A 27,832-nucleotide genomic window follows, 5' to 3' on the forward strand; every position below is an offset into this window, starting at 1 on the left:
AATGCAAACAACAGATGGATGTCTGCTGCTGTTAAAAGGCATTAGGCATTTAAATTATGTAGGTTAAAGTTCTACCCTTGCCCATGAGTGTGGCAGGGCCAAAATGCCATGGAATCCCTGCTACTGACCAGGGGGGGACTGGCTGCAGAAAGACACTGCAGCCCTCTGTACGCTGTGCAGCCATGGTCCAAGACAGTCCATTATGCTGGAGAACAAAGGGGTGTGGAAATTAGATGGGGTGGGCTGGGGCTTCCATAATGTGTCCATGATTTAGGCAAATCCACTGGTCCACAGCAGCTCTGCAATCTACTATGGGATGTTGGGACTCGGGTTATCCCGCATGCACACGGCTGAGCACGCACATCTTGTTTACTCAGGCTGTGAGTTTACATCCAGAGTGTTCATCCATGCTAGAAAAGCAAACATGCGCAGTACTTGTAAACTAGAGTGTGTCAGAGGAATTGCATCTTTTCATGAACGTATGGATCTGTCATATTCCACAAAAGCCTATTTAATGAACCTAAAAACTACTGAATAAACAGAATACGGAAAAAGAAAAGGCAATATCCATCTCAGCTGGAGTTCAGGAGGAGAAATAAAAAGGATAAATAGAATAAACCTCTCTCTCATTTTATTGTCATGGCATAAATCCTAATTCTTATACCTTGCTAGCATTATATGTGCCTTATTCATTACAACAGTGCTCATACATGTATACTTTTCCCCCTACAATTGCATGTAAATCCAGCCATCTACTCAGACATGGAGTATTATAGTATCACCTGTCCTTTAGGAAGCAATGCTATTTTTGCAGGAATTCTATAACATTCACTGTAAAGACAGGAAAGGTGGAGTTTTACAACTCCAGGAGTGGAGTAAAAAAAACCCCACAAAACAAGAATATTCAAAACATTCCAAATCTTGCCTAGACGCTGGAGGTAAGGATATTCAAATGTATACACCTGGCATGGGTAAGGGTATGAATTCTTCACTCCAGAATTCTGAGTGAATTCTTCAGCAGAATGTCTGGTATTAAGACCGCAAATAGGCTCAGTTCCACCCATGTAAAGCAAGAGTTTCTTCACTGAGATGGAGAATTACAACAGATTTACGCTGTGTAACAGAGTGCAGAGTTTAGCCCCAGGTGTATTATAAAGTCTGATTTGAACTCTTTTTTTTTTAATTTTTACAAATTTTAAACATATTCTCATGCTTAGACTCCAGCTAGAGTATAATTTGTTTCTTTGTTTGAAGTGAATGGTCCAAGCTGAATTTTTGTTACCCCGTGTGTGTGTGTGTGTGTGTGTGTGTGTGTGTGTGTGTGTGTGTGTGTGAGAGAGATATGACTTGGTTTCACAAATCCACACCTCATTCTCTTGTTCCTTCTTAAGAACCGGAACTTTGGAACCAGCAGCTCTAAAAACCAAGAGAAAGTGAAGCAAAGCAGTATGGGAAACTGACCATTTCTATCCCAGCGTCTCTGCCTAAGGAATGTTCCATTGGCAATTTGGCACTTGTAAATGAAAACTTTAGGACTATGTAAGTAGATACTCCAGCCCTTTTCTTTGTGAGGATATACACCAAACTGCAAAATGAATATCAGTCCTGGAAGTTTGTCATGTGATTTTTTTTCTATCCCTGTGGCTAGATTCCACCCTGGGCAACTCGTATACTCAGGAAGGGCACAGTTGGTTGGATGTTAATAGAAATGGTGCTCTCCCAGTCTCCATGCCCACATGCCCGAAACCACAGAAACCCAAGCCTTCTCCCAGCAGCATCCACAGCCGTGTCTGAATGGGGTCTGCTCAGTGGCAACATAGAAAGGTTAAACAGAGAACCTGAAGCCCCTCTGACCAAGAGGATGATGAGAGAGAGCAGACACAGTCCTCTCACACACCCTGCGGGAGTAGAGATGGGGCACAACAGAATCTTGAACCTCCATCTTTGTGCAGTGGGTCAGGAAAGCATCCCATCCACCAAGCATACTGCACGGGGAATAGATATCCCCATCTTCCCCCATGGCAAGGTGTTTTAAAGAGACTTGAGGCTAAACCAAGATGGAAAAATCAGATCCATGATTTCCAGAGTCTTCATGACAGCCTTAATTTCCTGCCATTCATTCATAAGTGAGGAGGGTATCTGGGGAGGGGAAACAGAATATACTGCCAGCATGGACAGACAGCTAGGCTTCAATTTCACATACGCTTGGGAGCCAGGACTTGGAGCTCTTGTGGGGGGAAGTAAAGAATGAAACTTGGGAGCAGAAGTGGCTAAACTAAAGGCAAAGGAGGCTGAAAGGCTTGCAGTTAGGTCAACTGGGAGAGCACGAAAAGCAGCAGCACCAAACCTTCAACTTTTCATACCCTGGCACAGGCAAAGGGAATGGCAGAGAGAAGGTGCAATGCTCACCTCTCATTCAGGACCCGACATGTAACTATTTAGTGGAAATACATTGTGAAAATGAAAGCTAGCTGGCACGGCCCATGCCAACTACTTGTTTATTTGGAGAACCTGCCAAGTCATCGATTACATCTTTATACAAAATATAGTCAACACCTGCATAATCTAGCAGCTCAGAGATACAAGTGTGAGTAAAACTGTGAAGTAATGGACAGAAATGTGAAAATGTAGACCATGCTAATTGCTCAGCGTTGCTTGGCAACACTATGGTGTGCAAATGCTGTCCACTTGGCAAAAAGATTATCTTGTGTGCAGAGATAAATTTAGGTTGGATAGAGAAGATGGAACGATTAGAGATATCTGTACCTGTAATGCAAATGCACCAAAGAACCTACTGAATGGATATTAAGTGGAGTGGCTATGCTAGTAAACCTTCCCTTCTACAATTCTCCCCATGGAAATATGGCTGAAGTAGTTTCAGCACACTGTACAACCAGTGAAAAGACTCAATATGTTCAAGATAAAAGGAGTGATCTCAAACCCTTCCAAGCATCACAGCTGTGATATCTAAACAGCAACATAGAGAAAGATATGCATAACAGAGGTAAGTATGTTCTTAAAAATGTTCTTAAAAATAGACAGGGTTAACATTTTTCTTCTTGAACCGTACATGAGGGAAATCGGAACAAGAGACTTGGACAGTGGCCAACATGGCTGTAAAAGTGACTTATGAAACATCATGCATGGGGTGGGAGAAATGAGTCAAAGCATTCAGAAGTGGCAGAAAGGCTTAGGCCAGGTCAACGCTACAAACTTGCATTGGTATAACTACGTTGCTCTGAGAAAGGCAGTTATACCGCCCTAACCCGCCAGTGGTGACAGCACCATGTGGATGGGAGGGCTTCGCTCATTGACATAGCGACTGCCTCTCGCAGAGGTGGATTAACTATGCTGGCAGGAGAAGCTCGCCTGTCGATGTAGTAGTGTCTTCGCTGCAGCATTTTAAGTGTAGACTTTCCCTTATGTTTTCAATGATTCAACTTTTAACAGGCCCACTGAAAACAGACAAGCATGCAACCCTCTGTTCAATAACTGACAGCAGTATAAGAAGTGAAGGAAACACTGGGATGATTAAAAGAGCAATTGAGCAGAATTATGGCACTGTACTTGATAGTGACTGGGAGCAACTCTTGAGCATCAAGCACATTTCTGGTCACCATATTTGAGAGAGGATCCTCAAACATTCTCGAACTCTAAGCAATAAATTACCTATTTCAATCTTCCTTTCCTGAGAAAGTAGGGGCTCTCGGTTCCCGACACATTGATACCGATAAATTGGGATCTTCATTTAGGTCTTTCTTTTAGACTTGACCCTACATTTTTTCAGATTCAGAAATGATTTTTAAATTGAGGTCAATTGGCCATTGTGGTCATGGGGAATTTAGCAGATTTTGATACTATTAATCATGGATTATTGCTTCAGTGACTAAGGGTAGTTGGTGTGTCTGAAACTGCTCTCCACTGGTTCAAGCCACATAGAAGACAACCGTCAATTGGTCATGGACTATCACTGAGACATTTGAAATGTCATGTCTGTCCCATAAGGCAAGGTTACCAGGAATAGTATCTTCAGTATGTCTATACACAATTATATATTACTGTACGCAGCTGGCTTCATCTGTGCCCTGGATGGTTGTTCAGATATTGTTACCTAATGTATAAAAGCCAGAAGCCATGCTAGTGAGTAAGCAGTCTCCTTTATGTCTCATTTACAGAGGGAGAACAAGTGAGAGAGGTGTGCCATTTTAGGAACCTTGATAATGTTTCTGACCTTGGTCATGCCATGGAAAGCTAGCCTGTCACTTGTGGTATGACAATGTTTCTATCAGCTGCATAGTTAGAACAGGTTGTGCCCGTATTTATCCCTCCACAAGCTCATAACAGCAAATGCATCACCTTGTGGCCCTCACGGTTGCCTATTGTAACTGTCTCCATACAGAGTTTCCCACAGGGTTCTTCTGCCTCTCGCAGCAAGTGCAGAAGGCAGCAGCATGTCTGCTCTTAGGCTGGAGCAGCACTGATCCCATTACAATCAGCCTGCGTTGTTCATAGCTCTCAGAACACAACAGTTTTAAACCCTCAGAGGAAAGATACAAGATACGTGTTCACCATCTGTAGGTAGAATTACACCTGCCATCTTTGTAGGTCAAAATCCCACAATAAATAAGGATGGACATGGGTACATTTCAGACTTCCTCTTGGTGTCAGAGTGCAGGTTCTCACTACCTTTAAAGGGTTTCTCATTCATTGGCAGGTGATGAACAGCCCCTTTCCTGTGGAACTTGCTTACCCTGATGTCCACCTCAGCCCATCCCTCCCCCCTTCTCGTACTTCACTTTTCAGAAGATGTGTACGTTTTTAATCGTTACTGACTATCTCCCTCACTCCATACCCCCACACACTTCATAGTGCCATCATTTTAAATATTTGTGTTGACTATTGCTGGGTTCGTTATACTTTCAGTGGAATTGTGTTTTAAGTTTGCTTGAGTAGCTCCCAGCACCCAACACCTCAGCAGTGGGGTGGCAGATGGATGCAGTAGTTAGAATATGGGTGTAAATATTGTCTTATACAAAACTCCTGCTGGCATCAGTGTAATTAACACCTGCTTGCAGCAGGGCTCAATTTGGCCCAACATTTCTGCAGTTATGGTTAACACAACCTTGGTAGACAGCACTGAACACAGTCAACATTTAATAATTGCCCCTCACTTCTTCTCAAGTCACGATGGCACTCTGAAAGATCTGAATTAGAAGCCATAGGCCAAAAATAAATACAAATCTGACTTTTACATACACATCTCTAAGGCTTGTCATCATGCTGCTAAATTTAAAAAACAATCTTAAAAACCATGAAACATGGTAGAATTCCTGCAACAAGCTTAAAGTTTTTGAAAAGTTCTCGTGGACTGCCCCCATGCTGGTATCTCAGTCAATAGATTTGTTTCACTTATACTATATGACCAAAAGGAAACTAGAATTCAGACAAGCTAGAGAGAGAGACACTTTGAACTCCTTTGTTTTAAAATGTGTGCTACAAATTAATAAAATACTAGTAAAGAGGGATCTGAACCAAAACCTCAGCTCCTCTACCTCCAAACATTTAAGTTTAGACCTACATCCAAACTTTGCACAGAAGACAAGTCTCTCAGTACTAGATTTATTGATTCAGTCCCTTGCACTTCTACTTTCAATTCTCACTCAAAATAATTGAAGCAGACCCAGCGTATTGGGACCAGTTCTCATCTTACACTGATGTAACTCTGCTCACAATGGTGTTACTCTTGCTTAACACAGGGTAAATCAGATTAAAATCAATCCTCTTCTATTTCAACATTGAGGAGATAAATTTAAATGTTTTCAAATCTAAAGAAGCACTAGCAATGCTCACAAGAGTCAATACAGTTTTTTGCAGCTGGCCACAGGAAATTAGATGTACATTACTGGGAGAAAAAAAAATCAAATCTGTGTGCTTATGTCAATGTATGCTTTTGTGTTCACATGCACATGAAACAGATGTTTTCATGTGGAATGTACACCTGTTGAAATTGTTTAGATAGGAGATCAGTGAATGGGCATAGCTTGAAAATTGATTATCCTGAGGCTGGTTGCTGGGGGAAGTGCTGGTGAAATGGGGAAGTCCATTAGGTATTTGTCTCTCTTGATAACAGAATAGAGTGGGAGAAATAAGTAGAATCAGTAGATGATGTACTTACTTTTAAACTAAAAATCTTAATTTATTTGGCCACTAGGAAATAGAGAACAGAGCATTACTATTGGGCACTGTCTACACTAGGACAAAGTGTTTTGTTTTTAAATGGGTCAAATATGTTGAAATACTGTTTACAAAGTATTAGCACCCAATACAGACATTTAACAAAAAAGATGTTAGTTGATCATAATCCTTGGCTTCCATTAACTGGCCATTTTAAAAAGGCCTCTAAGATCAAGCACGACCAGCCAACACATCTTGAAAGGTCTTAAACTAGGTTCTATCACATTTTAAAAACATCATTTAAATTGTGGTAAGGCATCTACTTCATCTCGCCAGACTTGGCACTTCCCTCTCCGGCGATGGCAGATCTGGGGTAATCAGCCCCACTCACAGCAGGGTTTGCCTTCCCCCTTCTGTGCTCCCTTGGTTGTACTTTCAGGGTAGGCCTGAAGGTTGGCCTAAGGGGTGATCCTCCCCCAAACAAAAAAAAAAAAAAACTCAGGGGGGTACCTTTCGCTGCCTCCTCGCTGATGCAAGGTGTTGCCCTGGGGCATCAGTCCTTTCCCCAGCAGGCACTCAGGTTTGGCTGTTTTCCCTACGGGAAGGACCATAAACTTCTCCAGAGTGAGAGGCTATTTTCTTACTGCCATTAGCCTGGCTGCAGCTTGTCTCTTTCTTCCCCCTTTCTCTCACCAGAGGAAGGTTGTGGGTTTTTTTTTTGTTTTTTTTTTTTTTTAAGGCCAGAGGCAGCCCTTAATTAGAATCAGGTGTCCCTCATTCACCTGAGGTAACCCCTTCTCAGCTAGTAGGGAAGAGGGCCTTTAACATTCTGGGGCTAAAGCATCTGCCTTCTAGCACCCTCTTGCAGCTGTCCAGCCTGACTTTTTCACAAGACATATTGGTTGCCATCTTCAAAAAAACCCACCTTTCCCCCACCAAGACTACACAGGACTGTATTGGGCCATATTAATCCTATGGATTTATGCCAGAGAGAGGAATATTGCTCAATATCTTTAGCACTTGATATTTGCCAAGTATTTTTATAAAAAGTTAAGTCAATTTTCTAGATTGAAAAAGTAAGCAAGTTAAATGATTTGACTCTGCCCACATACTTATTTGTGGGTGTTCTGGAATTGGTACTCAGAAATCCCTTGTTCCTTGCCCCACACCAGGCTACACTGCCTCTAAAGTGGAACTGTTAAACATATATTAAGGCAAAATTTCTATGAAGGGGGTTTTTGCCAGAAATTTTCCACCATTTTTGAACAGCTTTTTGCTTAAGAAATTGCACTTGCAATATTTGACTCAGATACGCTGAAGTATTCAACTAATGGGTTTGAAAGGCTACACATTTTAAGTGAATGATCATGCGTAAGCCTACTTGTAGTGGTAGCAAAAATTTCCAAACAAGCAGTAAAGATTATGCACCTTTTAATTTTTTAAATGCAGCACGATGGAGCTAGGTCCATGCTGAATACCAAAATCACTACAGAATTTAAACCACCAATAGAAAACATCATCTGCACCTTATACTGGACAGGTAATAAAACCGCTATTGGACAGCAGTAAAAAGATGCGGTAAATAACAGCTGGTCTACAGTACCGCTTAAGTAGATGTAACTTGTGTCACTCAGGGGTGTGAAAATGACACACATACTCCCGCGTGACGCAAGTTACATCGATTTAAAGTGCTGTCCACACCACACTATGCTGGCAGAAGACATTATCCTGCTGACATAGCTTCCCCCTCTCGCAGTGGTGGAGTAATTATGCTAAGAGAAGAGCATTCTCCTGCTGGTATAGTGTGTCTTCACCAGACACACTACAGCAGTGCAGCTCTGCTGATGCAGCTCGGCAGTGCAGACATGCCCTAAGACATGAAAAAAATAGTTGAACATATAGGACCCAATTCTATGCTCAATTACCCTAGTGTGAATCTGTAGTAAGTCACTGAAACCAGTGTTATTACTTTAAAACATATGCTGTTTTAACAGAGAGCAGAATTTTGCCCATAATCATTCTATAAAAGGGTATAATCAAGTTTGAGAATATGGTATGAATCTATTTCCACCTTAAAAAATGGTTTGTTCCAAAACAGCCTTTGAATGGAGAAACAACTCTTATTTGCAGATACAGACTGAGTGTAACAGCTATGTGCCAACACTTGTTACATATATCCCAAAAGAAGCTTCAGAAATATTATAATAATGCCAGAAGGGGAACGGAGAGAAAATGATAATTGTTTTCTTGCTACTGTCAAAATAGGAGCAAGAAGAGAAATGTGAAATGTCTCTTGGGGCCCCTGAAGAACTATTATACAGTATTTGTTTAAAAAAAAAAGTCCTTATACATTGAAAGAATTGGTCTGTTCTCTAAGGGTGTAATGAATCCGCTTGCTTCTGTTTTCGTTTGTTCCAGTGTCTTTTGCGAGAATCCCTGATCATGTACCACAGCCTTTTTCTTGCTGTCCAAGCTGTTCACTGAAGCAGACAATTAGTGAAAGTGAAGTGCAATTCATTAGATCTGAGGATAATTTTTCTGACAAATACTTTATTTGCTGAAAAATGCAGTTTGGGGTCAACAAGAACTATTTAAAAATTTGAGCTGGATTCAGCAAATTACTTCAACCAAAAAAACCCCAATTGTTTAAAAAGTCAGATGAAATATTTGAACTACGAAATGAAACAATTTAAAAACAAACTTTAGCTATGTTAAAACAACGGGTAACAAAAAAAAATTGCATTGGGGAGGAAGAGAAAAACCAATATAAAACCCATAACTTTCTTTTTTTGTTTCAGAGAAGACGGACTCAAAATTTGTTTTGGGTTGATCAGAAATGAAATGTTTTGAGGACTGTTTGCTTCAGCCACCAAACTGGTTAAAAATAAATCAATTATTTGCTCAGCTCTACCATTTACATCTTCAAAATCTCTCCACTTTGGGATGGGATATTGTAAAACTAGGAATGTTCATGGTATACATTCATTTGTTATGTTTTCTTGCAAGTTTCTTATTAATTCCTGATGTTGTCCTCCTCTCCTTCACGTAGCCCCACACAAGGATACTATTCATAGTTTTTGATTACAACCTCAGAAAGGAACTTAAATAAGAATCAGACTGTAGTATCATTTGCACAAATGCAAATCAGGAGTAACTTCAAAGAAGTGAGTAGAGTAACAAATGAAAACTAGTGTCAATGAAAAGAACATCAGGCCCTCATGCCTTTCATCCATTTTTATGGGATGAAAAGTGACTAGAGGATCTATCCTGATCTTACTTACACAAGATTTCCATTGGTTTAGGTCTGCTGGCTTCAACAGTTATTTCAGATTTATACTGATGTAAATTCAGAATAATGACTAACATTTGAAGACATAGGATAACATTTTCAAAAGTGCTTAAGTCAATGGGCCCTCAGAGCCTAAGTTACATAAATGAAACTTTCAAAACCCACCTATGATCAATAATAAGGAACTTCAGTCTCTAGTTGTGGCAGACTGCCAGCTTAAACATTCCATAGCTCTTCCCTTGGGAATGAGCTCAACTGACATGTGGTGAAATTTCTAAAGCAGGGCCACACCATAGTGATAAAGGAGACCTAGTACTCCCACAAGGAGCAGAGAGCGTCCCTTGCTCCAAAATCCTGTACACAGTATTCTGCAGCACCCTACTATTGTAGGGGCAAGATTTCCACAATTTCAGGAATGATTTCACGTTGTATTTAAATAACAGGAGTCTAGCTTTAAGCACCCACCCACCCAACCCCAAGGGCTTTCACAGGTTGCATAACAAAAATTGAGGACAATGGTCTCAAAAGTTTGGGGTTTAGGACTAAAAAAGATGGAGATCTCTGCAGTTAGCCATTTTTGCAGAATATCAGACCTGGGTTTGCATGGCTTAGAAGTCTGCAAATACATTATGCTGCCTTCAGAAGTTTGGAGAGTCTTTCCAATGGTCTTTGGATATGGCTGTTAAAGAGGGTGGCAATCGAGAGCAACAAACCAGGAAGGTGATTTTAGCAGGAGCATTATCAAAGGAATAGACAAGCGTGTGGCTGCAAACATCAAGGCCTGATAGTAGGAGATCACAGTAATCAGGGCGTAATCCAGGTGTGAACAGAGTTTGGCAGCATGGGCAGAGAGAACAACAGAACTTGGAGTTGCTGTGCTGGAGGAAGCAGCAAGATTCTGACATGGCCTGTACATATAGGTCAAAAGAGACGATCAAATAAGAGAGTCAACCAAGATTGCAGGTCAGGGAATGTCAGAACTCTTATGCACATACATGACAATACAATCTTAATTACATTACATAATATTTTTCACTGCAGACGCCTGCCTTCTTTAGTTCATAGATTGTACTTTTTCCTTTTGTAACGCCGACAGACCCCAGTCGCCAATGGGCAGGATCAAACTGGGGACCTCTAGAGCTCAGTGCATGAGTCTCTACCGCATGAGCTAAAAGCTACCTGGCTGTTAGTTAAGGCTGAGCAGACTCATCTTATCTCTCTCTTTAAGTGGTCTCAGTGCCACTAGATGGGACACACCACCACACACAGAAGGATCCCTGCCTCATTCACTTTCTAATATCGTAAGTTTATCCCATAGTAATAGCAAAATAGAATTTGGCAGGAATCTTGTATCCCTGCTTTATTTACTGCACACCATCCATTGTTTGCACTGAATGAATGCTTGTCTGTGTTCTCTAGGTACTACTGTCATACTAACAGTAAATACTAAACATCCGCTTGTTACCAGCTTCTTATAAGGAATGTAATACATTAAAAATCTCCACATTTTCTATTCTGCATGATCCTGCATACACAGACATCCAGGTGTAAACCCATTGATTTAAATAGGATCACACACCACAGTAAGCCGTGTGCTTGGTAATGAACATTTGGAGCATCTGGCCCTAAAATACCAGAACGCAGAACCATTGGGATGCAAGCACTTTTCCTGATCATCAGATTTTATTTAACGAGTTAGGCAAGATCAGTAGCCATACTGTTTTTATAAGCTCTCCAAGACTACTCAGTTAAAATGTTGATCCCTCAGAAGCCTAAGTCTGCTATAAAATGTGAAGCTAGTACATCATCCCATGCTACAGCAGTTTCATATACTGTCATATAACAAAATGCATACCTTATCTAGACAGTACATGTATAGTACTTTGTAATTTTTCTCTAGCTATTGATTATCTAATGATCCTTTAAACAAGGCACTCATGCTATGCTTGACTGATGTGCAGATTGCATTTTCTAAATCAATTTCTAAACCACTTAAGTGTCACTCTGGATATTGAAGAGCAAAAATGTAACACCTCTTAAATTCTTGTCATCCTGCTCCCTTGGTAGACAAACTAGGCCTGACTCGCCTCTTGCTTACCCTAGTTTTAAACAAGCATAATGTCATTGGAATCAATGGAGTTACAGGGATGTAAAACTGGAACTCCACAGGGGTGAATCAGGCCCGGTAATTCTACATCCATTTAGTCCATTACACAAATTGATCTTACATTAACATAAGAGCAAAGTTATAGGATACCCGAGATGCCCTGATTAACTCCCCCCCCTTAACTATTACACTTGCTTTTTACATTCATAGATTAAAACTTGAAGCGAAAAGGTGTTAAAGTAGTATTTAGACTCCTTTAAAAAAAATTAGGTGCTAAGTAGGATCTCCCCTCTCACCCTTTCAAAGAGAGGTTCTTTGGAACAATTGTTTGTACCTTGAAATGGGACAAGAAATATGCCACTCACGTTCCCTGCATTTTTTCTTAGCTCTATTGCATTTCACAATGCTTTGTTGTTCTCCTGTCCCAGAACCCAGCATGGTGCCCCCTACTCCCTCTCTGTTTTTAAAATCAGTGATCTGCTCTCTCCTCTGCATACACAGGAGAATCATTCAGACTAAGAGCAGAACAGGCAGCTTGGGAGCACCACTAAAGGAAGAGAGAAACAAAAGTCGGATGACAGCAAGGATTGGAGGAAGAAGAAAGACAGATTGCCGCATTCCTATACTGTGACACAGCATCCTTCTTCACACTTCCATGCATCCGATGAAGCGAGCTGTAGCTCACGAAAACTTATGCTCTAATAAATTTGTTAGTCTCTAAGGTGCCACAAGTACTCCTTTTCTTTTTGGATTTTAATTGTATGTATTAAATGAAAACAAAACTTCAAGAGTTTTGATTAACTAGAGTTCAGATAACTGATTATCTGATGGCTGGAAATGATCAGAGTTTCAGCTGAAACTGGTCTTTGCAGGACTAAGCTGCACAACAGTGTGTGTTAGCTCTGCTTCCAAGCTCGGCACAACTGGAGTTCAGGTGCTTCAGGGTCTCCCAAACAAGGCAGGAGAAAAGCTACAAAGTAGGCCAGACCTGCGGAAACCAGAATGGTCTCTCTGACCATTGCAGGTTTCAAGCCAAAAGCAGCTGTCATGATTATGCTTTGGGTGTCCTAAGAGACTATCAGATAATTAGGGTTGTAGTACCGAGGCATCGTAAAGCCTGAGGTTTAGGATGTATATACACGAATTCTAGACTAACGTACACTGAATACTAAAATGGCTATGGATTTTGAATGAAGTAAAACTGAAGTATATATTTTAGTGTGCACTGTATACTGACTTGTGAGTATCTGATTATATTCTTCAACATAAAGGTCATTTGGATTACAGCATTTTGTAAATGCATTCGATGAAGTGAGCTGTAGCTCACGAAAGCTTATGCTCTAATAAAGTTGTTAGTCTCTAAGGTGCCACAAGTACTCCTTTTCTTTTTGCGAATACAGACTAACACGGCTGCTACTCTGAAACCTAGCATTTTGTAAGAGTTGTTGGGATCTACAAGATTTCAGCACAAGAGCATGGGTTACTAGTTGTGTTTCAAAAGTGCACTCACAGCACAGCTTATAAATCAGAAGGGTTATACGGTGAACCTGCATAAAATATTGAAACATTTTTCTTTATTTTGTTTTGCCATTTGGAGATACAGTCACAACTAGTACTGATCACAATATTCGTATACAGTAAACAGAATGACTCTTGATCTGAGCTAATTTTAATAATCTGCTCCGCAGCTTCCTTTTGATATTCTTAAGTGATTTTTAAAGTGTTTTATAACTGAAGTAGATTAATATGTAAAAGCAATGTAACAAGATTTTTTTAGAAGGAGAATAAGGTCTGATGCAGAGTCACTCCACAAATGATTTAACTGAGCTTAATCTAGAGATCCCAATTATTTTAACCTCATTCCTCTCTTTAAACACTCAGTTTGTCTTCTGAGAGTCAGGATACAGTGATCACAGAATCTCTTAGGTATTTATACCCTTTCTCCCTGTCAGTGGAGAACTGTTCCCTATATTTTACCCAGTATACTTTTGAATAGGGCAAGCTATGCTGTTTCCATCAGTTGGGGAGTTAGTTCAATTGCCCAATACATCTCATAGTCAGAAAATTCTTCCTGATGTTCTGTTCTTAATTTCAGCCCGACTGAGTTATTATCTTGTGCTACCCTAAATAACTACTCTCCCTCCATGGAGTCTGCACCCTTCCAAAAATTTGTGATACCTTCATCCTGAGTTGAAATATCACAACATAAAAATTTAATTTATATTAAATTAACACACACACACCCACACCAGAAGAAAAATACTAAGCCTTCATACGAAGGTGCATACCGTGTATGGAAACATTTTCATGAGCTCATTCTTAAGGGAACAAAGTACAGAATCTCAAATACGTATACTTTGCAAATCTGACTGACTACGACCCATGGGAATGAAGTTATGTACGCCTACCAGGGACTGTCCTCTTTTAAAGACCAAATTCAAACTTGGTAAGCAGATGGAGCTCCACTGAAAGCCATCAGTGGAGTGGCATTCCCTTACAATTGCATCTCCATTCGGCCCCAACTGTTTGACTCTGCATTTAGTTGAAAAAGCATATGAGCTGATTTAGTACTGTGGACTTTAAAGCAGCAGAATACACACTACATGCTGCTTTTTATGTTTTAGCAAATTACGTGCAAAGATGCAGCAGAGGAGGGCTTCCATACACTCTCTCTCTCTCTCTCTCTCTCAAAAAAAATGCAATCAGTGTTTAACCATGCCTCTGCCAGTTTTCTACTGTATTTCTGTTCCCTGTACATATTTTCTGCTATGGGTCTTTCTATTCATGAGAAATTACACACACACACACCCCAACCACAATGAGGTGGCGATAGCCGTATGCTATATTCCAAATCCATGTGATACACTGCATTTACCATGAATCTTGGCCCTCATCACCTACACTCTGGCCACTAACCAATCCCCTCAACATTTCTAACATTCCAGACTCCTGAGCAGCTTCAAGCAGATGCTATTTAAATAAACAGTCCACAAAAATGTTTTCTTCTTTCCTCTACAACATGGAATTTCTGTCCCCAAATTTTACGACACAACCCCAGGATGGGCAATATTCAACCTGGACCAGTGATTAGAGCTGGGTGAAATTTTAAATAAACTCTTCCCCCTCTTAAAACAAACAAACAAACAAAACAAAACAGATTTGCTAATGCCAACATGTTTCGCAAATTTATGTTGTGTTTGCCAAAAGGTTTGTTTTGAAAAAAAGATTCCAAAAAACCAAAATGTTTCCATTTTTTAAATTTGAAATGACCAATTCCAAATTTTCTTTACATCTATATATTATACATAAATAAATAAAATACACACACACACACACACACAAAATCAAAACATTTCATTTGACCAGAAACATTTTTTTCCTGATTTCTTGATTTTTAGGAAAAAAATAGTTTTGGTCTGACGTGAAACAAAGGATTTTTCCTTCATCTTCACAAACTAAACTGTGAAATGAATTAAGTCAGCTCTTCCAGTGATACATTTAAAGACCAATATCTTACGTGTCAGCAGGGCTACGAAACCAGAATTTCCAAATTCCAGCAGTACAAACTAGTTGCTTCTTCTAGCACTGGTAAGTCTCAAGATTTTGGACCTTGAATTCATAACGTTAGGATTCTTGGAAGAGTATTTTCAGAGCTTTCTAATACTTTGGGCAAGTCACTTAACTTCTCTCTCACACACACAGTTTCTGCATGTTGTTAGAGATGCTGTTTTGTTATTGCACTACTTAAAGCCCTCCTTTTGTTGTTTTTTCTCAGCCTTTGCAGCACCCAGGACTACACATGAACAGCTTGTCAGGAGCCTGATGGCGGTGGCTACAAGGTATGTACAGGTACATATATTAACAGAGTGGGATTTTAATGGAAGAGAACTGCACAGAAAGACAAAATACATCTTCCCCTGCAGTCCTCAAAGTTTCAGAGTAGCAGCCGTGTTAGTCTGTATTCGCAAAAAAGAAAAGGAGTACTTGTGGCACCTTAGAGACTAACAAATTTATTAGAGCATAAGCTTTCATGAGCTACAGCTCACTTCATCGGATGCATTCGGTGGAAAAAAGTTTAGTCCTCAAAGTGTATCAATTGGCACTGTTTTGCTGAACCCACTTCCTGATGTCCAGCTATCTGACTATAGGCATCCTAAAATACTGATCTGAATAGGTTAGACCGCTGCAGTCTTCTCCCATATTCAGATTCATAAGTGACAAGCATCAGGGCTGTCCTTACCCATACGCAAAGTATGCAGCTGCATAGGGCACTGGGAAATTTAGGGCACCAGGAAATTTGGGGTGCCCTGCGCAGCAGTGTGCTGCTCCAGTCCCTGCTCCGACTCTTCCCCAGGGCCCCAGCCCCGCCCCCACTCCCCTGAGCTCGGCAGCAGGGCCGGGCCTGCACTCACCAAGGCGGGTGAGTTCCCCCCTGCCCTCCAAGCCAGCCCTGCCCCCTCCGCAGAGGCCTGGAGCCCCAGACACACACACCCCGCAGGGGGGCTGCGTAGGATCCCAGAATAGCTAGGGACGGCCCTGACAAGCACCCACAAACATGAAGTACTTGCAAAGAGGACAGTGCAAACAGCAGGCGACTATTGGGAGGACACAAAGAGGGCACCAACTAAAGGGAAGGACATGTGATCTCCCCACGTAATTCCTCCCCGCCCCCAGCCCAGCCCTCTCCCTGCCCAGGCTCGATTTCTGGGGAAGGAGCCGACTCTGAACATGCCAGAGGGGCTCCAGCTCGCTCGGCCACTGGCGCCAGAAGCGGAGCCTGGGCAGGGGCAGCCAGGTGCTCTCCCAGTCAGCCATTGCACTGCACCAGGCAGTATCTCGGGCCACATGGCTGGAAGAGGCTCTGGCCCTGCCTCTTCCTCTCTCCACTTGGCCCAGCTGCTGGGGCACTTGGCCCTTCCTGCACCTCCCATGAGTCGCCCCACTGGATTGCTGTCACTCAGCAAGCCTGTCTAGAAATTCAATATACTTCCTTTGCAAGAAGAGGAGGGTTGTATCAGAGCATTATAAGTTAATCAACTAACTTCTCTTTGGCTTCAGTTTCAGGTTAAAAACTGGTCTACAAATAATTTAAACATTTTCGCCCCTATAGGCTGGTGGATTCGATCACCAGCATGGGGAGAAATAACCAGCCACACCCAGATCAGTTCATAGCCCTTTCCTCAAGGCTCTGTTTATGGTCCAACATGCACAAAAAAAGAAAAAAAATAATGTAGTGAGAACATTAAGTAACAGTCATGTTTCCAGCATAGACTGCGGGGAACCTGGCCTCCAGCAGTTTAATGGTCAGAGACACCACCCAGCCTAAGGGTGCTCACCGGGCCTCTTACCCGCTTGCAGTCCTCTGCTCTGGTTACAGCAGAGTGTTTTCTCAGCTCTCCTCTACTCTGAGGCTCCCTGGGGTCCTCATAGCCCCCAGGTGAGAATTATCAGGCCTAATCACCTGATCAGCTGGGTCAGATGATTCCCAGCAACTACCTGACCAGCTCCTCTCCACAACAGGGCTGGGTGCTCCCCTGGCTCTTAAAGGGGCAGACCACCTTGTTACAGCACCTTGAAATGTCTGAGCATCACTGAGCAAATACATCTTGAAGATTCTTGATTCATTCAACATTCACGCTGATAGTCTTTCAACATTTATTAGTAGGTCAGAAATTGAAGAATGTAATGCCACTGAAGCTAGTCATGAAAAAGTTTTCAGCTGTCTGTGAAAGCCTCCCTGGCAACAGCAGCAAATAAAATCCCACTGCCCTCTCTGATGTTTAATAGATTTAAGTAGCTGAAAAGAGTATCTTGTCTGAGAGCCAATCAGTGGTTTCCAACTTGCAAGGAATGGAATTCTGCATTTGCATCGTGGAGAAAGCTAAATCCTTAAATGAGCTTTGGAGCATTAGGTGCAGAATGAGCCTTCGAAAAGCTTCCTCCATTAGCTGCTGGCTCTGCTGAAAACCCTGGATTTGCACAGCCTACCTGAGACATGCAAGAAGTTTCATCTCATCAAACACTAGTCCTCCAGAAATATACTGAAAACAGGGAAAGCCCTTGCAATGCAAGTTGTACAGCAACAGACCTAATGTCTTTTATCTCTATCTTCTTTGATAAACATTAACTAGCTAGCAGTTTCTGCTAAATAACATATCATCACAGTAGTACATAAGAACAGCCATATTGGGTCAGAACAATGGTCCATCTCGCCTAGTCTCCTGTCTTCTTACATTGGCCAATACCAGGTGCTTCAAAAGGAATAAACAGAACACGTAATCATCAGGTGATTCATCCCCTATCACCATTCCCAGCTTCTGGCAAACACAGGCTAGGGATGCTTCAGAGCATGGTTTTGCATCCCTGCCCATCCTGGCTAATAGCTATTGATGGATCTATCCTCCATAAGAAATACCAATGCTGACATTTGCGTAATTGAGAGCATGCCCACGCTCCCAATTTCTCTTCCTCCTCCTCTCAAGTCCCTTACTCTGTCCCTCTCTATTTCCCATGATATCTCTCTCCTTTCTCTCCATAACATGCACCAGATGCACCTCAAAATATCTTTGCTCTCCCCTGACACTCCTTAGTCTCTTGTGCCAGCTGTTACCCTAACACTAAACTGCAACTGCCTTGTTGCTGTGCAATGAGGAAGAAGCTATGTATTCCCTCTCTAGCACACTGCCACAGGATGGGCAGGATCTAATTCTCAGACCTTACTTATACAACTCAAAATAAGCAGTACCTGCATTTATGAGCTATAGACTATTGCATTTCAGAGCAATAGGGTAATGAAAATAAGTTACATTTGTAAAATGCTGTATTCTGGAAAACAGTGAGGTTTTGCAGAATTCTGATAGCTAATCACAATGCACTAGCTAGAAATCATACTTGGATGACATTTACAAGGAGGACTTTATTTCACCAGCAGAGTAAGCTTTCCCAGCTCCTGACATGCTTCTACAGTAAGGGCAAGACGCCAAGCTCTGGAACAGCTGCCATATGAAAAGAAGCAAAGGAATACCACTCACCACATTCTAGGTACAGGCACTATTTTCTGGGCAGCAGTCCTCAGACTTCAGAAATGAGACTGACTGAGCCTACTGGAGTCTGAAAAGGGCTTTCCAGGAGGGTAATCAAGTGTTAGCGCTTAGCATGCAAAGTGTTGCCACCTCTCCTGCTATGACTGCAGGAGCCTCACTGAAACTTTACAGGAAAACCCAGGGTATCTACTTACACTGATGAAAGCTCAGTGCTTATCATTCAAGGGGCCAGTGAACCACACACAAAATAGAGACTGAACATGAAGTGTGAATGAACTCCTCCTTGAAGGGTCTTTGTATAAACTAACAAGGGAACAAACATACTGAAAATAAAAATATGTAGAAAAAGGCTCGATAAGTAAGCACAGTGAAAATACATTGAAACTATAAGAAGCCAAACCAACAGCCTTAACTGAACACACCAGACCAACACCCTCCACTGAACAGTTATGCCCGGGGCTAGCTCTTAACACAAATGAGAACTCAGCAAAAAATGTTGAGAATTCAGTGGGGAGGGATGGAGAGAGACTCAGTCTCAAGTGCACAAATATTGACTGCCAGCTAGACAGCAAGGCCTGCTACTGCAGGTCAGGGTCTCCAGTGATAACGCAGGAGATAGGATCAGCGTAATCAGTTCTTGCAGTTTCATTGTATCACAATGTTTTGGTGATGGTTTTCTTTATTTTCTCTCTCTCTCTCTCTCTTTTTTTTAAACAAGCCCCAGATTCTGGATTTATCTGATTACACGAGAATCTCAGTTTTGTAATTAATTTTTCCCCCTGCATTTCTGGGTTCAGAAAAGCATGAACTTTAAAGGCTCAAAAACCAGAAGACAAAGGAAAAAAATCATAGAACATTTATTATTTTTAAGCATATAATGGTTTGGGGGGGGGCTGTCTAATGATTTTTGAACTGTTGGGTTTGGCAAGACTGTAAGGTGCACAAATAGCACACAGCGGAAATCAAACAGAAAACTTAATAGTTTTTTGCGTGGGTAGGAGCCAAATCTAAGGAACCTGCAGTCAGGTGTTACTCAGATCACTTCTTCTGCCCCGATAAGGGCCTCTCCTCTCTTTCTTGCGGGTCTTTCTTTAGGCTGGGGTTTTCTCCATGCTCCTTGCCAGCAATATAAAGCACGGGTTCTCAACAGTTTTCTTTCTGACCCCTCCCCCAACATTTTATAAAAACTCCACACAGCCCACCTGTGCCACAACAGGTTGTCTGCATATAAAAGCTAGGGCCAGCGTGAGGGGGTACCAAGCAGGGCAATTTCCTGGGGTCCAATGCTAGAGGTGCCCATGCAAAGCTAAGTTTCTCAGGCTTCGGCCCCTGTCCTGTGGAGTGGGGCTCTGGCTTTCTGCTCTGGCCCTCAGTGAATCTAATGCTGGCCCTGCTTGTCAGAACCCCTGAAACCTGCTTGCAGCACTCAGGGGGCCCCTGGTTGAGAACCACTGATATAAAGGCTTTCTGGGTCCCCTGTGTCAACATCAGGGCCTGCCTTGCAGTATCACTCAGACTGAAATTTACAAAAGGGGATTTAGGCACTCTGGATAAGAACCCTGTTTGCTATTGTAACCCACACAGCTCCTGGGTATGGTGTTCTGTCTCATCTAGTGGTACCATGACCACTTAGAGAGAGAGATAAAATGAGTCTGCTCTACAGCCTTAGCCAACAGCCCGTTGGCTTTTAGCTCATGCAGTAGAGGCTCATGCACTAAGCTCCAGAGGCCCTAAGTTTGATCCTATCCGACGATGACCCGGGTCTGTTGGTGTTAAAAATGGGGGCTCGTCCGGCATTTCAACTGGGAAGTCTCTGAAGCTCGGAACATGCTTCTTCAGCTAGGGGAAGTATGTAACTCACACACCTTCTGGGTGTTGTGTTCTGTCACATCTAGTGGCACCGAGACCACTGAGAGAGAGAGATTAATAAGTTTGCTCTCCAGTCTTAGCTAATAGCAAGTTGGCTTTTAGCTCATGCGGTACAGGCAGTGGTGAGCTGGAGCCGGTTGTTAAATTTAGAAGCCCTTTTAAATTTAACAACCAGCCAAAAGTGGCGGGGCTCCGGGGCTGGAGCACCCATGGGGAAAATTTGGTGGGTGCAGAGCACCTACCGGCAGCTCCCCACCCCGCGCCTGGCCCCAGCTCACCTCACCTCTGCTTTGCCTCCTCCCCTGAACACACTGCCCCACTCTGCTTCTCTGCCCCCCCCCGGTTTCCCACAAATCAGCTGTTCGCGCGGGAAGCCTAGGAGGGCTGAGAAGCAAGCGGCAGCTTCATGCTCAGGCCCAGGGAGGCGGAGGAGGGCCATCCGCGCCGCAGCAGGTAACCCGGGGGGTGCACAGAGGAACCGCTCCTCGCCCCAGCTCACCTCCGCCTCTGCCTCTCTGGGCCTGAGCGCGAAGCGGCCACCTGCTTCTCAGCCCTCCCAGGCTTCCCGCGAGAACAGCTGATTTGCAGGAAGCAGGGGGGGAGATGGAGAAGCAGAGCGGGGCGGTGTGTTCAGGGGAGGAGGCGGAGGCAGAGCGGGGCGGAGCTGGGGCCAGGCGCGGGGTGGGGAGCTGCCAGTGGGGGCTCTGCACCCACCAAATTTTCCCCATGGGTGCTCCAGTCCCAGAGCACCCAGAGAGTCAGCGCCTAAGGCGCCACTTTTGATGTGATCAGTGGGAGAAGCAGCCGCTCCCCTTGCTCCTCCCCTAGCTTCGCTACCCCATCCCTAGGAGCCAGAGGGACCTCCCGGATGCTTCCCAGGAGCCGCTCCAGGTAGGCATCGCCGGGACTCCCCACCTCACCCCCCGGCAGGTCCCTCTGGCTCTTAGGGGCGGGGTGCAGTGGGCACCCACTACAGTGGCCCACGAGACCCTCCTGCCCGGTTCTGGGGGTGGACAGGGGAGGGGGGTGGATAGGGCAGAGGTCCCGGGGGGGCAGCGTCAAGGAACGCGGGGGGTTGGATGGGGCAGGAGTCCTAGGGGGCGGAGGCGGGCCACGTCCCCCTCATGGGGTGAGGAGGGAACCAGTTGTTAAGATTTTGGCAGCTCATCACAGGGTAGAGGCTCATGCACTAAGCTCCAGAGGCCCCAGGTTCGATCCTGCCCACCAACAACCGCGGTCTGTCAGTGTTACACTATCACACCTTCTGAGCACCAGGGGTGCCTTTCCTTAGGAAGAGTCCTCAGCTTTTTGATAGGATCAGAAAAATTCTGTTGACTTTCCCAGTCCTCCATTGGCTACTTCCTGAAGGGTTTGTGGGTGGAGGGGGTGCTGGTGGGTGTGTGCGTGTGTGCGGGGGGTGTTCTGCTTGCCCTGGCAAATTGGAGCCAAAAATGCCAGAGCCCTAATGACAGAACTTTGGAAGGCAGTTTCTGTCTTGTTACTGTTACAAGGGGACAGTAAGTATCTCCCCTTGCCATTGGTTCTGCATCAAAAGACTAATGGAGTTCACAAATGAACCCAAGTGGGTTACAGAAAGAGTAAGAGAGGGGAATTTAAGTGACCTTACAGAATCCACCAAGACTGGATAGTAGTCCAGAACCTGCAAACAATGACTGTAGTGATATCAAGAGAATACATTGGGAAGGAGGAATGGGATATACAAGGGAAAGAATGAATAATGCACCACTCACAATATGTTGAGCATTTTGTGGATCTAGATAATAAGGTGAAGAAAGAGTTTTTATATAACCATGTCATTTAAAGTGTCTTCAGAAGATAAAAGGAAGTAGAATTACTGCTGCTGTTGCTAACTAAATTTTCCCCTCTACTTGTAACACAGCAGTTACTATTAGCTTCCCCTGCCCCCAACCTTCCACAATGATTTGAAACCTAGCTAATGTTTCATCATTTTGTTCCTTGGAAGAAATAAAAGCTTTTCCTCTCCAACAGCTAAATACAGGCCACAGACAGCCTGACGCCAGAGCTCTTCTCCAGATCAATACGTTTGCTGCATGTATAAGTGAGCTGGGTGAATGTAGAATTCCCAGTGATAGCTGAGGGATGGCTGGACGAATGCTGGGGAAAAGGAAAGGCAAAAAGCTAGAGAGCTATTTACATGGCTTTCGTGTTCAATTTGCTGACTTGGGAAATCTCAAAATTCTAAAGGGGCGCCCTATCAAAGTAATTTGAGTCACAATTTAACTTTTGCGGAATTTGGAGAGAATTTTAATGAGGTGAGGGCATACTGACTGCAGACAGCAGTTGTCCAGGCCAGTGCTCTGAGGGCTTTCTTCACCCATCTACCAATGCATCCTAACAGTGAAGTAGTTTCCATGACTTACTTGGATGCTGCTCCGAGTATGCTGGCCTTCTCCACAGCCCTTCCTCTGCTCCTATACACCTTCCCAGAAGCAATATTTTCTCAGCGCTCCAAATCTACAAAGATCTCTTTCTCCTTCCTTTCATAAACCCAGTCTGTCCTCAATCCTTTTTAAATTTCCTCCAGACTTCCTTCCTCATTCCCCTTCCCTCCGCCACATTCATGGGAGGCATCTTCACTCTATCATCTATCCCTCTCCTTTCTTTCCTTTGTCACAAAATTACCTTGCTATCCCTAGTTTCCCTTCTCTTCCCTCAAATCTTTTACATTGCTCTGTTCTTCATACCCACAGGTTTCATCAGCCTCTCTGTCCCCCTCATTCTCTAATGGCTGCTCCATTCCCAGTTCTTCTCAGTCCTCTCAAATCTCCCCAAACCCAGTTCTTCTTCCTTCTGCAACCCAGCTAGTCCTTTTTCCTGCTTTTCCAGCTCCCTCTTTTCTTCTGGTCCCTAGTCTCTCCTCCCACTCCCAAATCCTGTTCCCTTCCAACTCTCCTCAGCCTCTTTTCTTCCAAAGCTCACCTTCCCACCCCCAAAATCTTCTCTCTCCTTCCTCCCTCCTTCAAAATCCCCCATCACAATTCAAGACTCCATTGCTCTCCTCTAAATCTAGCAATCTCTGCTCTTCTTCCCTACATAAATCTCCTGATTTCTTCTCTCCCTCCATTCACTTGTTTCCCACCTATTCTGCCAGAATTGTCTCTGTTCCTCCACCCTTAACAAGTGCTCCCAGTCTCTTCAACCTCCCTTCCCTGCATATTGCCCAAAGCTGTTGTTCCTGAGGAGGGAGTGATCCTTAGTACAATGGCCACCAACCATTTCAGTCCTATGACCCACCTGTCACAAATACATTATACAGATTCCCAAGTATAAATCAATGACACTGCTGTGCAAATGGCTACTTATTTGATTTTTAAAATGTGCAGCATAATTGTGCCCTATAATTTATGCTTTCATTTTTAACAACAAATAAATCTTTTTCACTTATCATTACAAGGATGCCTTTAAAAATTGAGCTGTATGCTCAAATTGAGCTCTGGTTGAAACAATATCTCTGACAGCATGTCTTCCCTTCATCTCAGTGAAATGTTAATTCTGAAGCATAATGGCAGCAATTTACATATACATATTGTTAATTATTTCACTGGTGATCAATCTAGCAGAAATATCAAACCAGTGTGTTCATCCATCATGAGGGATGTAATGCCATATAATAAGAGGAGGGCAGCTAATTGTCACTGGTTTCTGGGAAATGAGAAATTCAAGCTTTCTCCCCACTCTTAGCAACCTCACCTCCTATGCAAAAGAAAAGCAGAAAGAGAAAACGCACCCCTCCGGTAGTACCAAATTGCTGGAGGGCAAACCCACTAACCTCCGCTGAGTTCCTAGATACCAAAAGCCCCAGTAGCCCGTTACCTTGTTACCAAAATCTTCATACTCCTCCACTTCTACAACTTAATTATATATTTTCACTACAAAAATCTACAGCACACAGAAAAGCTGGGGGTATTAATATCAAGCTAAAAAACAAGGGCTACTCTACTGATTGTACTATTTATGTCCATATTTCTTTCAATAAACAACTCTGTTTTAATGTACCTCATTCTTTTTATGGAACCTCCAGAATGATATATCAGAATGCTGCAGAAACTATGGGCCACAGATTCTAGGACCAGCTGCTACTGCAGAATACACATAGCTTTGCTCCTAAGGTTCTTGGGAAGAGTATTTCCTTCCTCTGTACTTCAGGAGGTTCACAGGAGTGCCGAGACAGACTGTGGCTAGCAGGGAGGTTGTGGGGAGGGTGTGGTAGCGGAGCAAAAGGGACTGAAATGGATCAAAGATAACCCCACTTCTATGCACCTCTGGTGCTCAATATGGAAGACCTTATGTACTTGAAATGGCAGTGGATGCTAGCAGGAATTGCACCATGACCTTTGTGCCCACACAGAGCCCCATTAAAGTCACTGGATCAAGACCTAAGCTACAAGACCTAAGATCTCTCTGACTGTTTACCCATATGCAAACTGTATACAGTACTTCCTATTTCAGTTACTGTGTACCATATTTAAATAGTATTTCTAAAGTGCACAGAGATAGAAAAGGTGCTATAGGTACTTTCATGTTCACAACAAACAAACTGTTCTCATATATGCCTTGTATGGTTTGATGCTCCTATGATGGAAATATTAATTGTTGTAGCAAATAGGAGTTAAAAAATGTTTCAAAAAATGTCTTGGGGCAAATGCTTCTCTTTAAATCAATTTGTATTTTCTATAGCCGTGTTTGTTTCCCCCCAAAAATCCATTATCAAATATATACATTTTAGAAAACAAGAACAATTTCCCTTATAGCCATTTTTTCCCAGTGATTTATAGCAAGAGGTTATAACCCACATTTTCCTGAGTAAATGGCTTTAATGTCACAGAGATGTGACAAACCAAAAAGGCAAGGAGAGGTACTATGAGAAAAATAGCAAAGGTCCATTCCCCCATGAATGTCTACCATTTAGGTTGCTACAATACCATTCTAAACTCCTATTCTCAGGGATTTCTAGTGTAACTCTGCTGTAAACGTCCGCACTGGGCAGAAACTTGGCAAATAGTTTTCCAGACCAGGAAGAGATTTTTTTTTAAACCAAATTTAAAATGTTATTATTTGTGTTGCAGTACAGCACCTAGATGTCCCTCCCAGTTCAGAGCCCCATTATACTAAATGATGTACAGACATATGGTAAAAGAAAGTCCCTGCCCCAAAGAATTTGCAGTCTTTTATGAGTCATAAAAGTCATTGAGTTATTGTGGATAGTTCTCTGAAAACATCCATTCAATGTGCAGCGGCAGTCAAAAAAGCGAAAAGAATGCTGGGAATCATTAAGAAAGGGATAGATAATAAGGCAGAAAATATCATATTGCCTCTATATAAATCCATGGTACGTCCACATCTAGGATACTGCCTGAAGATGTAGTTGCCCCATCTCAAAAGAGGTATATTGGAATTGGAAAAGTTTCAGAAAAGGGCAACAAAAACGATTATGGGTATTCCATATGAGGACAGATTAATAAGACTGGGACTTTTCAGCTGGGAAAAGAGACGAAGAAGGGGGGATATGATTGGTGTCTATAAAATCATGATTGGTGTGGAGAAAGTAAATAAGGAAGTTTTATTCACTCCTTCTCATAACACAAGAACTAGGGGTCACCAAATGAAATTAATAGCCAGCAGGTTTAAAACAAACAAAAGGAAGTATTTCTTCACACAATGCACAGTCCACCTGTGGAACTCTTTGCCACAGGACGTTGTGAAGCCCAAGACTATAACAGGGTTCAGAAAAGAACTAGATAAGTTCACAGATGATAGGTTCATCAATGGCTATTAGCCAGGATGCACAGGGATGATGTACCTGGCCTCTGCCAGAAGCTGGGAATGGGCGACAGGGGATGGATAACTTGATGGTTACCTGTTCTGTTCATTCCCTCTGGGGCACCTGGCATTGGCCACTGTCAGAAGACAGGATACTGGGCTGGATGGACCTTTGGTCTGACCTAGCATGGCCGCTTTTATGTTCTTATGTAATATGTTAAGACTGTCTACATGAGCACTTTTGTTGGTATAACTCATGTCACTCAGGGGTGTGAAAAAACACACCCCTGAGCAACATAAGTTACAGTGACAGAAGCACCGGTGTAGAAAGGGCTATGTTGGTGAAAGACACTCTCCCGCTGCTCGTTGGGGGATGGATTAATTATGTCAACGGCATAGAGCAGGTACATGGGAGACCTTACAGCAGCATTGGTACAGCTGTGCCACTGTAAGGTCTCTAGTATAGACATGGCCTTAGACTTAAGTAGACTTGATCTGTTTCTTGATTATGGGCCAAATGCTCTCCCAGTGTAAACTGGTATGGTGCTGTTGACTTCTATGGAACTGCATCAGTTCCTAACTGTAGAGAGTTTGGCCTAAGACTTGCTAACACTCATTAGATCATAAAGACTAGAAGAGCAGCAATCCTGAAACGAAAATGAATTAACATGCTAGGCTTCTCTGGCTTAGAAAAAGCTGTTCCAGTCTACTGTGAAAATAAAAGATTTGCCTGATAAATTGAAATAGTTCCAAAGGAAAACAATGCACAAATCAAAATATGCCTGCTTATAAGTATGACAATTCCTAAATGAAATTTAGTCACTCATAAGTACATATTTAGGCAAGTCTAAATATTATGGTTACCAGACCACAGCACAGCTCCTTTGAAAGCTTCTCTCTTGAATCAGATCAGTTCTATACTTTATAACCTTCTATTAACATAATCTCTTTTTTATTCTTTATTTCCTTGAAGTATTAGAAACAGCTTCAAAAAGGGAAAAATGATATGATTTAACATGTCTTTCCACTGACTCCAGTGGGAGTAGCACTGGGTGAAAGGTTGATAGCTTCAGAATTTGACCCACTCTTTTGAAAATCTGGGCCTAATTCTGAAAACCTTACTGATGCAGAGTAACACTTGCTCCTACAGGTAATCCCACTGAAGCCAGTGCAACTATACACGTGAGTAAGTGTTACTCAATGTAAGTAAGGGTTGAAGATTCAGAAACACTGTTTTTATAGGTTTCAGAGTAGCAGCCGTGTTAGTCTGTATTCGCAAAAATAAAAGGAGTACTTGTGGCACCTTAGAGACTAACAAATTTATTTGAGCAGCTGTAGCTCACGAAAGCTTATGCTCAAATAAATTTGTTAGTCTCTAAGGTGCCACAAGTACTCTTTTTCTTTTTACTGTTTTTATAGCTTTTTCTAGTCTTCCCCCTCTGCCCCATCCCAAAAATGCAGCTGATATTGCATTTACATCTTGTACTCTTGATACTGCAAAACAAAGAATGGGAATAAGTGGTCAGTTTTCTATATGGAAAAAGGTTA

The 27,832-nt window shown here is 42.7% G+C and overlaps 1 protein-coding gene across 13 annotated transcripts in view; it reads right to left on the bottom strand.

Annotated features, from left to right (window-relative positions):
- LOC119850530 (poly(rC)-binding protein 3-like) overlaps positions 1–27,832 on the bottom strand; it is a 685,847-nt gene that overhangs the window by 509,910 nt on the left and 148,105 nt on the right. The window contains exon 1 of one of the 13 annotated variants that reach the window (XM_043508581.1): positions 18,602–18,710. The exons of 11 other annotated variants lie outside the window; for them this stretch is intronic. The gene's annotated coding sequence lies outside the window, so the exon portion shown is untranslated. Of the gene's footprint in view, positions 1–18,601; positions 18,711–27,832 lie in introns of those variants that run through there. One more of the 13 variants, XM_043508580.1, reaches the window with a different exon arrangement.

Source organism: Dermochelys coriacea, chromosome 2 (assembly GCF_009764565.3).
Source record: "Dermochelys coriacea isolate rDerCor1 chromosome 2, rDerCor1.pri.v4, whole genome shotgun sequence".
NCBI classification, from domain to species: Eukaryota; Metazoa; Chordata; order Testudines; family Dermochelyidae; genus Dermochelys; species Dermochelys coriacea.